We start from the raw sequence: 18,112 nt of genomic DNA, 5'->3' as shown, positions 1-18,112 counted from the left end.
TCCTTGATGCAAAAAGGCTCTAGGTAGAAAACACTTTAAGCTAGATACTCAAGAGCAATGAAATATATGTATTTATTTATTTATTTAGAGGTTATATATAGCGCTGGCTGGACCCAGGGGTATCAGAGCGCTTTACATCTTTGAGACAAGAAGGTCAGTAAGACATGGGTCATACATAGCATAAATGAGTATAAACAACATATAAGTCTCCGCCAGACATATTTCAAAATTATAAATATGGTAAATAAGAACACCGAAAAGTGGGAGATGCGATAATCAAAAGTAACCAGGCATACATTGAAAAGAGAGCCGGAAAATTGCAGAGGAGGATAGGGAGGTTGGTGGTCAGATTGGGTTTGTAAGGACGAGAGGAGGAGGGGCAGGAATGAGGGCAGGCGGAGGACATGGGAGGGGGGGTGCAGGGAGGAGTGAAGGTGGTAAACAGGGAGGTGGAAGTGACGAGGAGGAAGGGCGAAGTAAGGCTGAAAAGAAGGGAGGGCGGATGTATCTGAGGTCGGACAGATGTGGCCAGTGGAAGATAGCAGATATGGATTATGGTCCCCAATATTTATTGAGGAGATGTAGTTTGAGTTCTTTTTTGAAGCAAGGGTAGGAAGGGTTGCAACGAAGGTCAGTTGGAAGGGCATTCCAAATGCATGGAGCGTTGCCGGAAAAGGACCGAGACTGGGTGGTTTTCTTTTTTTGAAGGGGGGGATAAGAAGGAAGGTGTTTGTGCTTCTCAAGGAACGGGAGCAACCGGCTTTTATGAGTTTGTTAGCGAGGTAGGTCGGTGTATTCTGATGGAGAATTTTGTGTGTAATGCAGGCTGTTTTGTACGTGGATCTACCTTCAATGGGGAGCCATTTAAGGATTTTAAGGGTAGGGGAGATGTGGTCGAATCGCTTGCTGTCTGAGGTAAACCTAGCTGCAAGGTACAGCACAGATTTAAGTGGTGCGAGGTGGATCTTGGGAATTCCGGTGAGAATGGCTTTGCCATAGTCGATGCGAGAAAGAACAAGGGATTGGACTGCTAGTTTGAAATCATCGATCGGGATGAAGGGCTTGATTTTCTTCAGGTGGCGGAGAGTGAAGAGGGCTCCTTTTACAGAATTATTGATGTGTGCCTTGAAGGTTAGGAGGTCGTCAAGTGAGATACCTAGTGATTTGACTGAGGAGGATAAAGATAAGGAGCAGTTGAGGGCATTAAGGTCAGAGATCCAATTCTGAATAGGGAGCTGGTTGTTTTTAGGGGAAAAAAGAATTATTTCAGTTTTTTTAGGGTTGAGTTTGAGGTGGTTAGTGTGGAACCAGGCTTGAATCTTGATGAGGGTGTTGTTGAGGTGAAGGATGTCAGCATGGGTTTTAATCTTATAATAGAGTTGGGTGTCATCGGCATAGAGATGGTAGTTGATCCCGGCTTGTTTAAGAATGAGTGTGAGGGGTTCCATGAAAAGGTTAAAGAGAGCGGGGGAGAGGATGGATCCTTGCGGGACTCCTAAGGAGATGGAGGTAGGGTTAGATAGGCAATTTTGGATTTTGATTTGTTGAGAACAGTGTTGTAGGTATGAGACGAACCATTTGTGTGTCATACCATTTAGGCCGAATCGATCTCTAAGAACATTGAGTAGAGTAGAGTGGTTAACAGTATCAAACGCTGCAGAGAGATCAAGGGGGATCAGAAGGCTAGATTCACCATTGTCGAGTGATTGGTGGATGTCATCAACAATGTTTAGCATGGCGGTTTCAGTGCTGCATCCTTTCCTAAAGCCAGATTGGAAGGGGTCTAGTAAGTTAAAGTGTTCAATGTGTCTCTCTAGTTGGAGAAGAACACATTTTTCCAGGGCTTTAGAAAGAAGGGGAAGGTTGGAGATGGGACGAAGGTTATTGAGGTCGTTTGGGTCTGCCAAAGGATTTTTGATAATGGGGGTGATTTGGCCTAGTTGCAATGAGTTGGGGACACAACCGGTGACAAGGGAGCTGTTGATAATAGAGGTCCAGGTAGGGGTGATGATATGTTTGAGGTTTTGGACATGTTTAGAGGGAAGAGGGTCTTTGGTGTGGGAGGAAGGCTTGAGTTTGGAAATGATGTTAAAGACGTCTCTTTCCGTGACTGGCTGGAAGTTAAGCCAAGCGGCATTATTTTTAGTAAGAGAGTTAGGATGATTGGAGTCCAGGAAATTGGGGGGCAAGGAGGGGTAAGGGAGATCAGAGTTATGATGGGCCGTAGAGGGTGTAGGGGGAGTTCTGATGGAGGGTGGGATATTAAGAGAGGTGTTCGGATTGGTGGTAGGGATCGCAGTAGAGAGGAAGGATTGCTCAATTAGTTTAATTTTGTCTGAAAAAAAGAGAGCTATTTCTTCACATCTAGTCTTCGAGGCCAGTGGGACAGGGGAAGCGGAAGCAGTTTGATTGCGCACAATGTTGAATAGTTCTCTTGGCCTATTCTGAGCTCAATCTAGTTGTGATCTGAGGAAGGAAGTTTTTTGTCTAAAGATGTGTTTTTTGTAGGACGATCTAGAAAGTCTGAGGCTGGCCAGGTTAGAAGGAGAGGGGTGCTGTCTCCATAATCTTTCAGTCAGTCTGAGTCTACGTCTTTTAATGATTAGGTCTGTGTTAAACCGTGATTTGGAGGGGATATTTCTTTGTTTTTTGAGTTTGAGTGGTGCTAAAAGGTCAAGGGTAGCAGTGACAGCTTTGTCATATTGTTCGGTTAGTTCATTCGTGTTGAGGGAAGGAGGGATAGCGAGAAGCTGGGCCTGAAGTTTGGATTCAAGTAAGTCAGGAGGGATATGACTAAGATTTCTGATCAGTTTCATGGGTTTAATAGTTTAAATGGAGGGGTGGAGGCAGAGTTGTTTATGGAGAACAGGATAAGGTGATGGTCGGACCAGTCAATGGGAATGATGTTAGATAGGAGGGCTAGATCTTTGCTGGTAATGATAGCGTCGAGGGTGGTTCCTTTGGAATGGGTTGGTGACTGACAGATTTGTTTGAGGTCATTAATTTCGAGAAGGTCATACAGGAGGGAGATTGAGGGATCTTTAGTATCATTCCAATGGAGGTTAAAGTCTCCCAGGAAGAAGTTTTTACATTTGGAAATTGAGGATTGCGTAAGAAGGTTAGATAGCTCATCGATGAATGGGTAGTGATTTCTAGGCGGATTATATATATTGTGAAGGCGGATGGGGGGGGAATCCTGTATTTTGAGTTCGGCTACAAGGTATTCAAAGGAGGTATATTCGGCGTTATTGATGCATCCGTCACGTATCCGTGGAGTGCTCCCAGAAAAAAGCATTGACGCGTTTCGGCGGGTCCATATTAAATAACTGCCCGCATTCTTCAGGATAACAGTTTGATCTTCCCACAATTCATTATAACATCTATTAAAAAAACATGAAACAACATATGTATTAAAATACAAACTAATGAGATTTGATTTGCTGGCTCACAGAATAAACCCATCATACATACTGCCCTCTTGGCTAAACCAACATGCATCATTCTTCCAGAATAGTTCATAAATTTTACTCATATGCTAAATGACTGAGAAACTCTGGTCAAAAAGATTGGTCTATTAAGTAGTACCAGGGTCTATAAATAACACCAGGAAGAAAGGTTCTGATAGTACCTTATATCGTCAGGAGAGGCTCTCTTATAGTATATATATAGAGAGCGAGTTCCAGAATGTGTGGTAACAGGCCGTCACTCACAATTAAAACTGAAAAAAAGCATAAAACAAGGGCAATCATCAATGGCCCACATGTTGATACACTTAAAACTAGGAGAGTAAGCAAAAACTCCTCATCAAATACCTACAGGGTAAATGCAGGCTAATGAGGTGTCTACTTCTTCGACTTTTCTGTAATTCAAATACTAAAAGAAGTGCAGGACAATCTAAAAAGAATGGAGACCAATAATAAGCTAAGTGCCTGAAAGCAAATGACTGCCTGTCCTCTATTAAGTACTAGGCTAGAACACAGCCAAATTGCCACATACCTTCTAAGCCAAGCAAAACGGAGCTATCAATTAAGCTTTCCTCATTCTGCCACAGAGAAGTATACGTTTGTATCGGGGACCAAAGGAATAACCGTACCTCTCTAAAGAAAGAGAAAAAGAAAAAGAGATTAAATGTATTCACTCTTAAACTAGTAGAATCCCAAACAAGAAAAGAAAGAAGCAGACGTGCAGCGGAACTGAGGGGGCTTGTCTGCATGTTTTAGAGTTCAGGCTCCTCACTGTTGCTAAGGATAGGCTTACCTCAAAACGGGAGTTCCGGGTTGATAAAGAAGGGGTCCTGATGCGGGGTAGTGTTCCTCCGAGGGCGTCTGAGTTGATAAGCAAAACAGAGTTCGTTTATATATCCCATAATTTCCGCGTTGGACGATGTAAAGCTATAGCAGCTGGAGAATCAAGGTCACGTGTTATTACTCTGTGAAAATGGGCACCATTTTTGAATGCCTAACTCCAAGTATTGCGCCCTCACTTTTACTCAAAAACCGAGCCTAGATACATGGCATCCAAGGATATTACGCCATTTAAGTATAAAATATAGGATAAGCGCCTTGAGGTACTGGGACGCTATCCTCTAGTCTACCATCCCGGAGAACTAGCTACTTTGCGGCGGACTGGTCGCCGGCCGCCATGTTATGGTTGACAGAGCTACTACACGTCGAACTGATCGCCGGCCTGTTTGTTGGATGCTGAGTGTGACTACAAGAGTGGTGTACTATCTTGGTGCGTTAAACTGGTTTACCTGGGGAATCTTTTTTAGACATCTGTATAATACTAACATGTTTCGTACGTTTGAAGATTTACAAATGTTATCTGGAATTCCCAAAAATATGTTTTATAAATACTTACAAATAAGAGATTGTGTGTGGGGAAGAAGAGATATCAGACAACCCAGCCGATCTGATATATAGGCCTATTTGCACTCTGATGTAAAATTGACAATTAGTAAGACCTATCTGTTATTCTCTCAATTTAAAGATAATGTACTATTTACGGAAAGAGAGTGTATGCTCGGCTATAAGGCAGAGTTAGATTTTGGATTAAGATCTCTTATATCGGTTCTTATAGTAACCGCGCGATTATGCATCACTCGGACTTGGATTTCAAAATACCACCTAGGGTTCTGGAATGGTGGGCAATGTTAAGAGAAATATTCGAAAGAGTAATGGCTATAGCTAAGACCAGGGGTATTCGCTCTGGGATTAGGTTTTATCGAATTTGGGCACCCATGCTAAATTTAAAGCTATAAAATATAAAATGGCAGGTATTAATGAGATATATATATATTTTTATTTTTTCAGTATTGCTTTGGATGTATGGACTCTATTCAATCATATATTCATATCATATCATATAATCATATATAGGAGATAAAATAAAAATGTAAAAAAAAATTAAAAAGTGAATACCGAAAGTCGTAAAGTTAGGATTTTGTCTCTGTTTAGTAGCAGTAAAGTTAGGAATCCTAACTTTACCACTAGTAAATGCCTTCTGTGAATACCAAAAGTAGTAAGGTTTGGATTTTGTCTCGGATTAGTTCTGTGACTCGGCCCCATTCTGTTTGGTTAATTTTTCTGTACTAAGCAAAAGAATTAAAATGTCGAAATAAACGGGCTGTCTGAACTGCGCATGCGTCAAATTCCACTGCACTGCGGCAGAATTTTTGCCGCGTCGAAGAAATTAACCATAAAGTGTATCTTACTTAGTGCAGGACGTGTGTGTGATATTCTAAAGATTGAAATTGGGTTTGAATTACCACTACAGCCCTGAAATCTTTTAGACTGTGACTGAATCCGCCTGGAAGGGGATGTTTGGAGGGTCCATGAGACCCCCTTCACCCCCTGCAGAGGGCTGCTGTCAGGAGGTGCACTGATAGTACGCCACCTTTTAAATGGCGTCTGTAATATGGTGCATGCGCAGTCAAAGGAATTCCCTCATTTGCATAGGGCATACCTGTATGCAAATGAGGGAACATCCTCTGTTGATAGCTCTGGTGCTTTGAGTGTGCCAGCGCTATCGGTACTGTAGAAGGGGATGCACAAGCATCTGCGCCGCCATCTAAAATACCAGAGGGCCCAAACGCCTGTTGTGCCCCCGGGGCACCTTATGTCATATGGCCACAGGTGTTGAGTCCCCGTCATATACTTGGAGATGCCTTGTACTGAGGCGTTTTCTGGATGTTTAATGTTGGAACAGGAACAACAGCCCTGGTCCTGCTTTCCCTCCCCCTGGTCGAAAGTCTGATTCTGATCTCAGAGATCCCTGGTTCAGGAGTCAGATTATTGATGACTGAGGGAGGGAGTCCATTGAACCATAAGCCAGGAGTCCCTGAGTATGCCCAATACAAATACTGCACCAATGTCCTCAAAAACGTACCTTGCTCAGCATCCCCTTGTTCTCAGCTTCTCATACTCTGCATCCTGTTGTATATTTTCAGGTTTTCAAATGAAAGCCTTAACACCAGTTGCAAACTATTCTTTTCAAGGTTTTTGTACTGGAACCCTTCCTATAGGCGGCCCTTTTTAGTCAACCTGTCGTGAGAACTCCACCATGCCTGGGGCAAACCCTGGTAGATTTACCTAGCCCCATAGGAAACCGTAACGTTGACTGAGATATGGAAAATGGACTCTGCCCTGTGAGGTTCATTCACAGCAATGTTAGGGACTTTAGAATCTTTGACAACCCTGTCTGAGAATCTCTTTCTCTTTCAGGCCGGGGATATGAGGGGTTCCTCCCTAAACTTTAAAAATCAGTGTACACACAAACTCTGCAATTTTCTAAGAGTTAATTATACATTATTTTATACAAATTGAGAAAGAATTTTCACCATAGTAATAAATATCTCAGAAATTATGAATATTATCATAGTGACTAAAACATACACCCCAGACATTGTTTATGATACATCCCTATGCAATTACTCTAAAAAGTCCCTGATTGCCTTGTGGGCTTGCATCGCCACTGTTTAGTTTTTATATAACTATATGTATACAAATATACTTTAGAGTATAGACTTTATAGATCTGGAAAAACAGCCCAAATTGACAATGATATTGTGCAGGCGGCAAATTAAGTTCTTTAAAAAATGCATATAGTGAGCACATTTTAAGCAGCTGTGTAGCAACCATCTAAAACCTTTGAAGTGCACAAGCTGTTTCTTTTTTAAATTGCTAAATAAATTGCATTATAGTAATTTAATTTAGAAATAAGCAAAGGCATGAAGTTCTAGTTGCTGGTCAGAGATATGCTTTCTAAGGTTATTGTTGTTTTTAAGTTACCAGAATTTCTGAGTATTGAATTCCAGAGTTACACTGTTTAGATTATGACACTATTTGAATTACTCTTACAGCCAGCAAGATAATTCACTGAGTTAACTGTTGCCTCTGGCATCTAATGTGACCTCTCGGTGACAAGATCGAATTCCGGTAATGCCAACTCAGCCTTTCATTCTTCAAGGTTGGTAAAATGAGTACTGCTAAATTGGCTAATGTTTACATCTGTTCTTTACAATGCCCAGATCCGACAGGAGTGTGGTATGGAGCACAACATAGATAAACATTAACAGACCTAACACGTCTGGATTTTTATATACATGAAAGTGCGTGTTCCTTACTTATTGGTGAGTTCGTGGGTGTGGTGATTGTGTGAATGTGAGAGTGACCAATGGAGGACTAAATATATAGTGAGAGACTAAAACCTATCTATAAGGGGCATAGCCACAAAATATGTTTCACATCTTCCACTATTCAATTTATTAGCTCCATCCACTGGCCAACACATGTTTTTGCAAAGTAAAATTGTTTCTTCAGGGCAACAACAATTCAATTTCCACTTTATCCAACTTAGCAAATTGATAACTTCCCTACTATGCATCAAGCAAAAAACATCACATCTGATTACCTTTGCTTACTTTCCCGCCATATGCTTTCTCCAAAAAGTATTGGTTATACCAGGAAGCAATAAAGAATCAAGAGGTCCTGTGCTAGATATTTCATTGAGAAACCATATGCAGGCTGTAAAAATGTAGTTATTAGTTGAGAGGGGTGAGGACCAAACTTAAATTATAAACACAATCCTTGTCAGGGTGAACCACAAAAGTCACTAAATAAACCCATGCTTGGACCGCTGGTAGCTTGGTACAAAAGTAGTAAAGCTTCACTTAGAGGCAATATTAAAATATATATGCAGCACTCAAACCGTAATAAAGTGAAAACACAACACTAGAAAAATCCCAAATTTTAATAAATAAAATAACAACAAAATGTCAAAAATCCAATTAGTAGAAATTCATAGTAGGTATGATTTTTTAATGTTCCATGTAAAAATAGCACAAAGAAGCTCAACGTACCGCTCGTGTTTATCTAGTTGCACTAGATTGGGTCAATGTCACAAGTACAGGCTAACCACAATGTGGGCCAGGTACAGGGATCAGGATTGTCAGGGTGGAGCGTTTACCTTCTCATACAGCCCAGTTCACGCAAGGAGCTCAGTAGGAGCTTCACGTTGGCAGACACTGCAAAGAGGTCATTGTTGGAGCTTCATATAGGCAGGAGACTCGGGAGGTCATTGCTGATGCGAAGAGCAGGTCGCCGTCAGAGCTTCACATTGGTGGGAGGCACGCAGGTCGTTTTGCTGTGTCAAAAAGCCCAAAACCTCTGGATCTTCACCTGGAAACCAGTTCTTGCAGGTTGGGGGAGTATATTGTAACACCAGCCAAGGGCCTGAGGAGGCCCCTCTTGGGTCAGGACTCACTCCAGCAGAGACCAGCTACAGGGTCCTGCAGGTCAAGTTGGTGTAGGACAGCTGGGCATTTGCAGGGAAGGTCCCTGGAAGATTGCTGTGTCCCTGTACCTCAAACTGGAAGTCAGCCAATTGACTCTTGGGCTCTCTTCTGGGATCAAGGCAAGCAGGTCCAATCTAACTTCTTTAGACAGCATGGGAGTCCTTCTTCTGAATCTTCACAGGTCTAGGAATGCTCTGATGAGGCGTTCTGAGGGTACCACTTTTATACCCGGTGACAGCTTGGATGTGAGGAACACCCTCTTTTTCTACACCAAAAATGGTTCTGCTCATTTATTAGCCTTCTCCTGTCTAGGCTAACAAAGGCCAGGCAGGCCCAGGTGTCGGCTGCTACTCCCAGTGACTGAGCAGGCACTATCAGAAGTCAGAAAGGGGGTGGGCACAGCCCTTAGGTTACCATTTGAAGAACAAGAAGGGCTGAGTATAACCCCCAGGTTATCATGCTCAGGCGAGGAACAGCCTTACCACTCCCAAGGCCCTTTAGTCCTCGGTCTGGACTGACTGTTGTGAAAACTAAGTCTATAAACTTAGTTGTACAAGGTGTGATTTTCCCAAACTTGGAAGCAGAAACTTAGTACAGTGTATCAACACTTGAACGTAAAAGTTTAGGTTTTTGTATCCCTATACAACTTCACTCAACTCTCTGGATGACGTAATGTCAGTGTTTTCTAGGTAGCTAACCCGCCTGCAAGGGGATCTCTAAACCCCTTTGAAAGTGCAAGCGGGTGCCACCTGCACTGTGAAAACACGGAGCAGCTGTTCCGTACTTTCACATGAAAGCGCTACCCCCAGGGCAACGCAGGTTCGTGGCTGCCTCCATGACAGCGGATTCTCCATAATGGGGCATATTGACATTGTTTACGCCCGGTGCACCTTTTCAAAGAAGTGCCGGGCGTAAACAATGCCAATACATAATATGGACCCTGGTATTCCAGACCACGTCTGGAGTCACACAACACGACAGCAGGATTTCAGGATCCCATGTGAATAGACAGCCATTTTTTGTGCAGTAATATTTAAACCGCACCCAAGGCTTTGTCTGGTGCTTGCCTTTTTAGACCTCTGATTGAGGAATGCATGCTCCCAGTTCCAACCTGGCATACTACGTTAGCCCTGGTACTTACCACCTGGCTAAAACTCCAGCTCCACTTCTCTTTGTCCTTGGCCAAATATGCCGGGCAACAAAATTCCAATAAGAAAGGTTAGTGCATGTTCTTCAGCCGGTCCTTGGGCAAAAGCTAACAAACACAACCTCGAAAAGTGAAGAAAAATAAGGTCAGTGCACATGCCTGCTAGCGGGGAGTGTAATGAAGGTTAGAAGAAAGGCTCTGATGACTGTGTGATTATTGTGCACACTGCAGTGGCTGATATTGGATAAATTGTGCGAAAAACAACGGCTGTCGCCAACAGTGCATACTAAGGCCAAAGTGATGATACCTTGTTTAGAAAGGAACAGTAAAGCTCCCTAATTTTTGGCAAAGAAAGCACACAAAATGCATCCCTTGAAAAAACCCTCAAGACTCTGATGTTGCTCTATAATGTCTTACATTTTTTTGGTATCTACCATGGTACGGGATGCTAACTATTGTCCTTCACACAATTGTGTACCTAAGTGTAACATGATTGTTGTCTCTATTATATGCTAATCCTATCGTCTCCACTGCCAGCTGCTCTAGCTATTCAATTAATTTCAATTCAAAAGCATTTCTTAAGCGCATGGCTACCTGACAGTCTTCCCAGCACCAAGTGGTTTGCCAGCCTTCTAAGACATTGTGATTACACAAACAAGTATGTTTTAAGCTGTTTCTCTAAACTGAGTACATTTTCATTCTGCCTATGAACTGATGGGAGAGAATTCCATAATTTGGGGACTAGGTATGCAAAGAACTGCTCCCCAAGCCTTGCATTCTTCAATGTTGGGACAACAAGCACATTTAGGTTCCCAAATCTTAAGTCACTAGTTGGATAGTGTGGGTGAATCAATTGTTGTAAAATTTGTGCATCTTCCTATGCAATGAATGATGAAAGTATTTTCAACTTAAACCGTGAAGGAGAGAGACGTCCCTCGTACTGCTGAATAGTGATCGCTCTGCCGCACTCTGCCAAGTAATTCCCCGATTCTCCGCCGGCTGGTGGATGAATCTCATGCATATATTGCATAAGATCCCTGTGAATTGAATGATCCTTCAGGAGTGGACATTGTCGGCTGACATATCCCCCTGCCCTCGTCCTAGAAATAGACGCAGGTCATTGATCCTTACAGGTTGTCCACCTGCATTTTAGTCCTGATGAAGACCTGATCCGGTTGCGATAAAACAAGCACAATAACATATGGTCGAAACGTCGACGTAGCATTGTCCATCAGTCCGTACCAAGTTTCAACCACAACAAAAGAAAACTGAAATATGGTTGTAACTAATGTATTGTGAATTCTGGACTGATTCTTAATTGTTTTTATGTATGTTTATTTGTGAATCGCATTTAATGTCACTTTTTTATTATTCAAAAAATCATGTGTCCGTCATTTGTATGCTTTTGTTAAATCTTGTTTAGGACAACCCCTTTAGTATATGTACATTAGTGTCATTTATATGACTAATGGTCTATAAAATAATGAATATACAGGATTGAATCCAAAAATGGTGTGTTTATTTGTTTATTTGGTTATTCCCTTCATTCAAAGTTAGGAGGTATTTGTATTTCTAAAAGAACACCTAAAATATCCTATGAGATTTATTAGCCTTTAGGACAAACAAAGCAATTGTCTTTTCTTCCCAACAGAACCATTGTTGCATATACAAACTTAGAACCCAGGTTCTGAGGGTCACAGGGCCACCCCATTATAACTAATGAATGATGGGCCAGGCATAAAGCTTTAAGCTTAAATTGAATCCTTTTTTGTATCATGGATAGGGCAGGTGAAGCAGTCTGATGCTTTAGTATTCCCAAAAGCGTCTGAGCAGCAGCATTTTAGAAAACATGGAGTTTCTTAATCACAGATTTCGAACAGCCCAAATATAGGAAATCACCATTGTCTATCTGATATAGTACCAAGCTGTGTAGAACCACTCTGCTTGCAGGACTTGGCTGCCAGCACACCAGCTTCCTGAGGGTTCTCAGAAGACCAGAGCATGTTGATGACAGCTTTCTAGCCTGGGCTTCCATAGTGTTTTTGCTATCAATGAATATGCCCAGACTTTTTACTTCTGACTTGGAGGATGTGTGGCCTTCTAGGGACTTGGGCCATTTCAGGTTGCCCCATAAGGAGGGATTATTACCAACTATTAATACCTCTGTCTTGTCGCCATTAAGTTTTAGTTCTGCAACTTTTGCAGGAATTAGGTTGCTCCGATATTGAGAGTGACAGTAACAATAATCGTTCTGTTGTCAGCCTATGACACCATTGAGAAACCATGAGAGCATATGATTTCCGCAAGTGGGTGGACATAAAGATTAAAAAGTGTGGATCTCAGGGAGGATCCCTGTGGGGCCCCACATTTTAGGCAATGGGAGGCTGAATATAAAAGTAATTCACTGACTTGCAAACTTCTGTTGCTTAGAAAGGGGGTGAACCATTTTTGTTCTAAACCAACAATCCCACCTTCTTCCAGCACTTTAAGCAAAATTGGATGGGAGACCGTGCCAAATGCTCCACACAGGTCAAACAAAATGACCATGGCTGATCCCCTTTTGTCCGTACAGCATTCCCCCAGACCACCCAAGGCCTATAGAGGAGTTAGGACATACAGTTTCTCAACCATCTTCCAGTTGTTTCTTTCTTTAAACAACATTCCCCCTTACTGCATGTTAAGATCAGCATGGATCTTATTTTATGTCAACGACACTATGGACTGCAGTTTCCATGTCGCCTCCTCAGTAGCTCGTCTACGTAGGTAAGTGGTCTTGACAGCTAACCTGTTTCCTGCTAATTGACTGAATTGGTTTTATGTCTGAGGAAAATATACAGTGTTGGTGAAAGTAATGCTTTTGTCAGAGGGAGAGATAGAGCACTGCTGAAGTCTCACTAGTAAGCTATTGCAGTTCTTAGATTTAGGGTCACTAGGGTATAGGTTAGTGACATAGCAGTATTGAGGGGGAAGTATAGATAATTCCTTCTACTATTAGATAGTTGGAACTAGGCAGCTCAGCCACAACAAAGAATTGAAGTCTAGTTGAAGTGGAACAGAATGTTTCTCCAAGTTTACCCGCTGTTTGGGTGGTTAGTGGATCTGGGAGAATGGCAGTAGGGAAGGAAAGGTTTATGAGAGATGGGGAAATGGGAAAGTATATTGCCTCATTTTTTAAATATGAGTGCAGCGTAAGTGATTGGAGTACCAATACATGATAAGCAGACAATGGGTCCTGAATGATCTGTGGAACAGACCTTCAGAACTCAAATAAACTAGATGTGTCACAAACTATTCACTTATGTAAACACACAGGCCATGTCTGCCACAGCCTTTTTTTATGACTTTCCAGCCATTATACGAAAACATTGGAGGAACTTTGGGAATAGTATTGGTGTTACATTCAGGCATGATTAGCTGGTGCAAAAACATCCTGGCAGAAATAACATTTCTACTGGGTATTGACTGTAATTGCACATCTGATTTAAACCTGTGAAAAAGTTAATTGTGATACAGTGCAGCTCCAAACCAAACCATCACTATGTCCCCTAGGAGCTACCACACACAACTCGTCAGTGGGGCCCATAACACTGCGAGTCACTCATTCACACAAATCACCCTGCTCCTAGGATCAGTGAAAACTAAAGGAAGAGATGCTGGATTTTAGCGGAGTGTCTTATTTCATCCTAAAATTCTATACACTATATACATCTGCAGTTTATCAATATTACTATGGTTTTATTCTTAATAAACATTAAAACACCCCACCATTTGGTCAATGGATCAGCTAGTAAAAGTTAAATAATGGACAACAAGACCAGTTTAATTCTCCATTTATTCAAATTTTATTTAGAGGCTAGTTCTCCTAGCATGACCTTATTTTATTCAACCTACTTCAATAATCATGGAAACATTTAATAACCTGGAAAGGAAGCTAAGTTCAAACAGTTTATGTTTATTAGCAGAATAGTTCAGAAAAATAAGTCGAAATAATATTACCAAGATTTCAGAAAACGGACATCTGAGTAAGGACAGCATAGCATAGTTCCCAAAAAACACCTCTCTATTATTTCTTGATGTTCACCTCCCATCTGGACTCTGCACCCATCAAAAGTTAAAGTCAAGAAAAATGTCAAAGTCTTTGCACTATAGGAACAGTTTGTCAGTCCAACAGCATGTCGTGGTGCGAAAATAAAATCAAAAGCAAGCTTTTTTTCTTACTTCCAAACGTCCTCTTTTATACCCTTTTCCCTAACTTATCTATCTAAGATTTGAAACTTTTAGGCTCCTCATTCACTCTCATTGGTCCTTGTAAGGGGTGGATGAGCATTACCTCATCTCCTCATTGTCCATATTTCCGTCAAATGTAAATGTGTAAATGTATTTGAGCTTATATAGTGCACAGCTACCCACAAAGGGTTTACCGGCGCTTGCTTAGGGAACCCGTCCTGGTATTCCCCTGTGAGATAACCCCGGCAGGGTATCCACAAGGTGAAAGCCAGGCATCCCGCCGCGAGGGGCCGTTGTGGAGATTAAGCAAGCTATTGCCCAGAGTCGCAGAGTGTGAACCCGTGAGTCGAGAAGGCACCGGAGCGAGAATTATCGAGTCCGTGGAATTTTTGAGCCCAAGACCCGCCGAGGCAGGGAATTGAACCCTGGTCCAGGGCCGATCTCAGCTTCCGGATCTGCCGCCTCTAACCCCTAAACCACACTTCTCCACAAGTCATCGTTGTAATCAAAAAATAAGGTCTCAATTGTTCTTTCACAGTTTTTTCACTTGTGTCTTTTAAAATGTCACTTCAGGCTTGTTTCCCATGCTCACGATGCAGACATACACATTTTTGGCCCTGGTCTACATTCCAGGCCACGCTTACCTGGACCCACGCTGTACAGGCACAGGCTGATTGCATAGATCACCACAATTTTGGAGTCTCGCAAACTTCCATTTTGGAACAGGCCTCATGGGCCATAATAGGAACAATTATAGAAACAAACACAATTAAACGTTTAGATTTCGAAGTATAGCCCTTCTGTTTACCTCCCCCCATTCTAAGGTAGCCCGGTTAGTTATTACCTTAGGGTTTTGCGACAATTAGGCATAGTTCTCTTACCATTCTCCATCATTTTTGCCACAGTAAGACATGCAAAAAGCATACACACATAGATTTTCATTAGATTATGACATTTGCGTACCAGATTAGTATAATGATTTCACTTAATTAGTAAATTAAGATTCACAACACAAGCAAATTAGTTTCCCACGTGTATTTGTGTGTGTACATTCCATTCTATGTTGGTTAATTTCAAAACAACATGATTAATGCATATTTCTGTTATGGGAAACAGACTTCGAGAGGGATATACAAATATTTTTGTTTTCACCCTAGCTGCATCAACTCCCCCCTTTGGTGATTTATCACCAAATAACTCCCAAAAATGTCATACATTTTTATCACAACATTTTTCAAATTCTTTCAATTAGTATGAGTTATACTCTAGTTTCTTCCAGCTCCTTTCTATCTTGATAAAGTTTTTCTTTGAACTCTTCCATTTCAATGTCACACTTTTCATGTTCTCTTTCTTGTCTTTCTTCAAATTCCTTTTTATAGACTTTTTAAGGTTTCTTCTTTTTCTAAATTCACAACCTAATCTTAAAATTAAAAATATTACTAATATTAAGGTTACCGGAATTAATATCTTTCCTAATACTGATCTACCTATTTCATAAAACCAATTTTTAACTGCTGAAAAACTTCTACCAAGTTTCTCAAAAATACCATCAACCTCCAGTGGTACAATTTCTTTATGCAATTCTGTAAGATTTGTAATATATCTTTCAATGTTTTGACTTTTATCTGGAATGTATGTACAACAATGTTGTACCTTCAAAATTCCACTGACTCCACCTTCTTTTGCCAAAATTATATCAAGAGCAAGTCTACTTTGCATCACCATAGCTCTCATAGCAACCATTTCTGTATTTACCATTAAAAATCCTCCTGTAGTATCTGTTGACAAACAATCTACTATTGTTGACAATTTCCAAATTCTATTTGCATTAAAGGATATACCCACTGCTGGTATCAATGCTCCAAAAACATCACCTTTTATTTCTAATATACTTTCTCTCTTTCTACGACTTAATGGTTTACCTATCTCATGAATTCCATTAGTTCCTCTATCTACATGAAACATTTTAGGAAAGACCAGGCCTATATAACTGGACCCATACCAGTGATCAGGCAATCTATAATAAGCTTTGTTCCCACATAAGAAATAGATTCCAGGAAAAACTGGATCATTACCTCCTTTAAATCTCCAACCCTTTTTATAATGTATGTATCTTCACATTGACTTGCTCCCACAAAATAATTATCATACACAGCGAATACATAATTTCCCTAATAATGGTGTATCTATATTTATAGCCACATTCACATTATGTCCTTCTATATTCTCATCCTCAAATGTCCACATTGTAGATTTAGATTGTTTTGCTTTTTCCCTCCCTTTGTACTGATTCCTCCTTTCTTCTACCATATCCAAAAAGGCTTTCTCTTAATTTCTCATTTTACATGTCAAATTATGTTTGAACGCATAATCATGGGTCAGTTCTTGTGTTTCTAAAAAATATTCTCCAAAGACTTTTGCAGGTTTGATGTGATTCAATTCAGCTACAATTTTAAATTTTGCAAAAACATCATCAGAATTAGAATATTAATATTCTAATTTATCTGTTCTATAAAACAAACTAGCTAATATACTACATGTAACTCCATATGATAATGGAAAGTGATGGTACATCACACCCTCTGATACAGATTCTGGTAATTTCACACAGACGTAACAGTCACTTGCATCTATCATTCTCACATATTCAGATAATAACTTTGAAAACGTATTTCTAGAGAAATCACTGATCGAGTTATCTTGATGTACTTCTGGTCTATACACATGTTTCATTTCACCCTTTTATTCATATGCCTTTTCTATCATACTCTCATTTGCCTTTGCTTTTTCAAAATTTGGCCTGAAAGGATTTATAATAGCTAAAATCAATCATACCAACATTAATAATCCTGTACATATTAACCACATTCTACATCATTTTCTAAATATCGTACATTTTGTTTTAGTTACATCATTTGTAGCCATTTTTTTTTACACAGCGCTTTCCACAATTTTTTCTGCCCTTATACTGTCCCTTTCAAATCTCTTTCGCACTTAAAGTGTCCTTACCACTAATAATTTCAACAGTCTTGTTCCTTTACCCTTTTCTCTTTCTTTAGGTTCCCAATTTAAGTACTTTTCAAACTTTCTTTTGCGTTTCAATTCACTCACTTTCCTTTTCTTCGCTTTGACAACTCAAATTTTCTTGGCTGCTATTCACTTCACTTATTGGAGGCAAGATCATATTGCCCTTTTGCACAATTTCTGTCTTTTTACCCAATGACTCCTTTTGACTGGTTCTTTCATTTACTTGATCCTCTTGTATTTTTGCTTTATTAACCAGTTTAAATTTCAGTCCATCATTTTCTTTAGGCCAATTATCTCCTTTACATGGTTTCTTGGTTTCCGGTCTGACAGTGTTACGTTCCACTCTCCAAGCTCTTTTTCTTGAGCTTCTTCTCAATTGAGTTTCATTTTCACTGTCTTCAGACTCAGTTTCAGATTTCTCATTAGTTTCATTTATCGTGAACTTTATAATGTCTGTTTTCTTGACTGAATCTGTTGTATCTTTAGTCAGTTCTTTCACTCTGTTAGGAAATTCTCCATAGCTGGGACTTGGAAGCTCATCCTCATTGTGGGTTATATTCTTTACACCAGTTTCGAGATTCCGGTTCCTGCTTTCAGAGCTTTCAGACTGGCCTTCAGTATTTTCCTGATTACCAGTTTTCTCTCCACTTTGTTCAGTGTCCTCACTGGTATCACTTCTTACCAAATCTCGACTTTCAGGTCAATCTTCAGAATTTGGTACTTCAACAACTTCACTTTTTCCTTCAGATGCAGAACTTGCATCCGATATTTCCAGATGCTTGATGAACAGGTCGAGCTTCAGTATCTGGATCTTTCGCTTATTCACCTTCAGAATCTGAGTCAGTTGTGCTTTCTTCCTCGTCCTGTGGATTTTCAGGTTCAGGCACATGGATGGTATGACTTGTGTGCACCCATCT

At 40.6% G+C, this 18,112-nt stretch overlaps 1 pseudogene; it reads right to left on the bottom strand.

The window, feature by feature from the left end:
- Window positions 1-2,816, bottom strand: part of LOC147728909 (uncharacterized) — a 69,279-nt pseudogene extending 66,463 nt beyond the window's left edge.
- Window positions 2,817-18,112: the final 15,296 nt, after the last annotated feature.

This window comes from Lissotriton vulgaris, chromosome 3_1, assembly GCF_964263255.1.
Source record: "Lissotriton vulgaris chromosome 3_1, aLisVul1.2, whole genome shotgun sequence".
In the NCBI taxonomy this organism is placed as follows: Eukaryota; Metazoa; Chordata; class Amphibia; order Caudata; family Salamandridae; genus Lissotriton; species Lissotriton vulgaris.
This window is presented reverse-complemented; position numbering and strand designations above follow the sequence as displayed.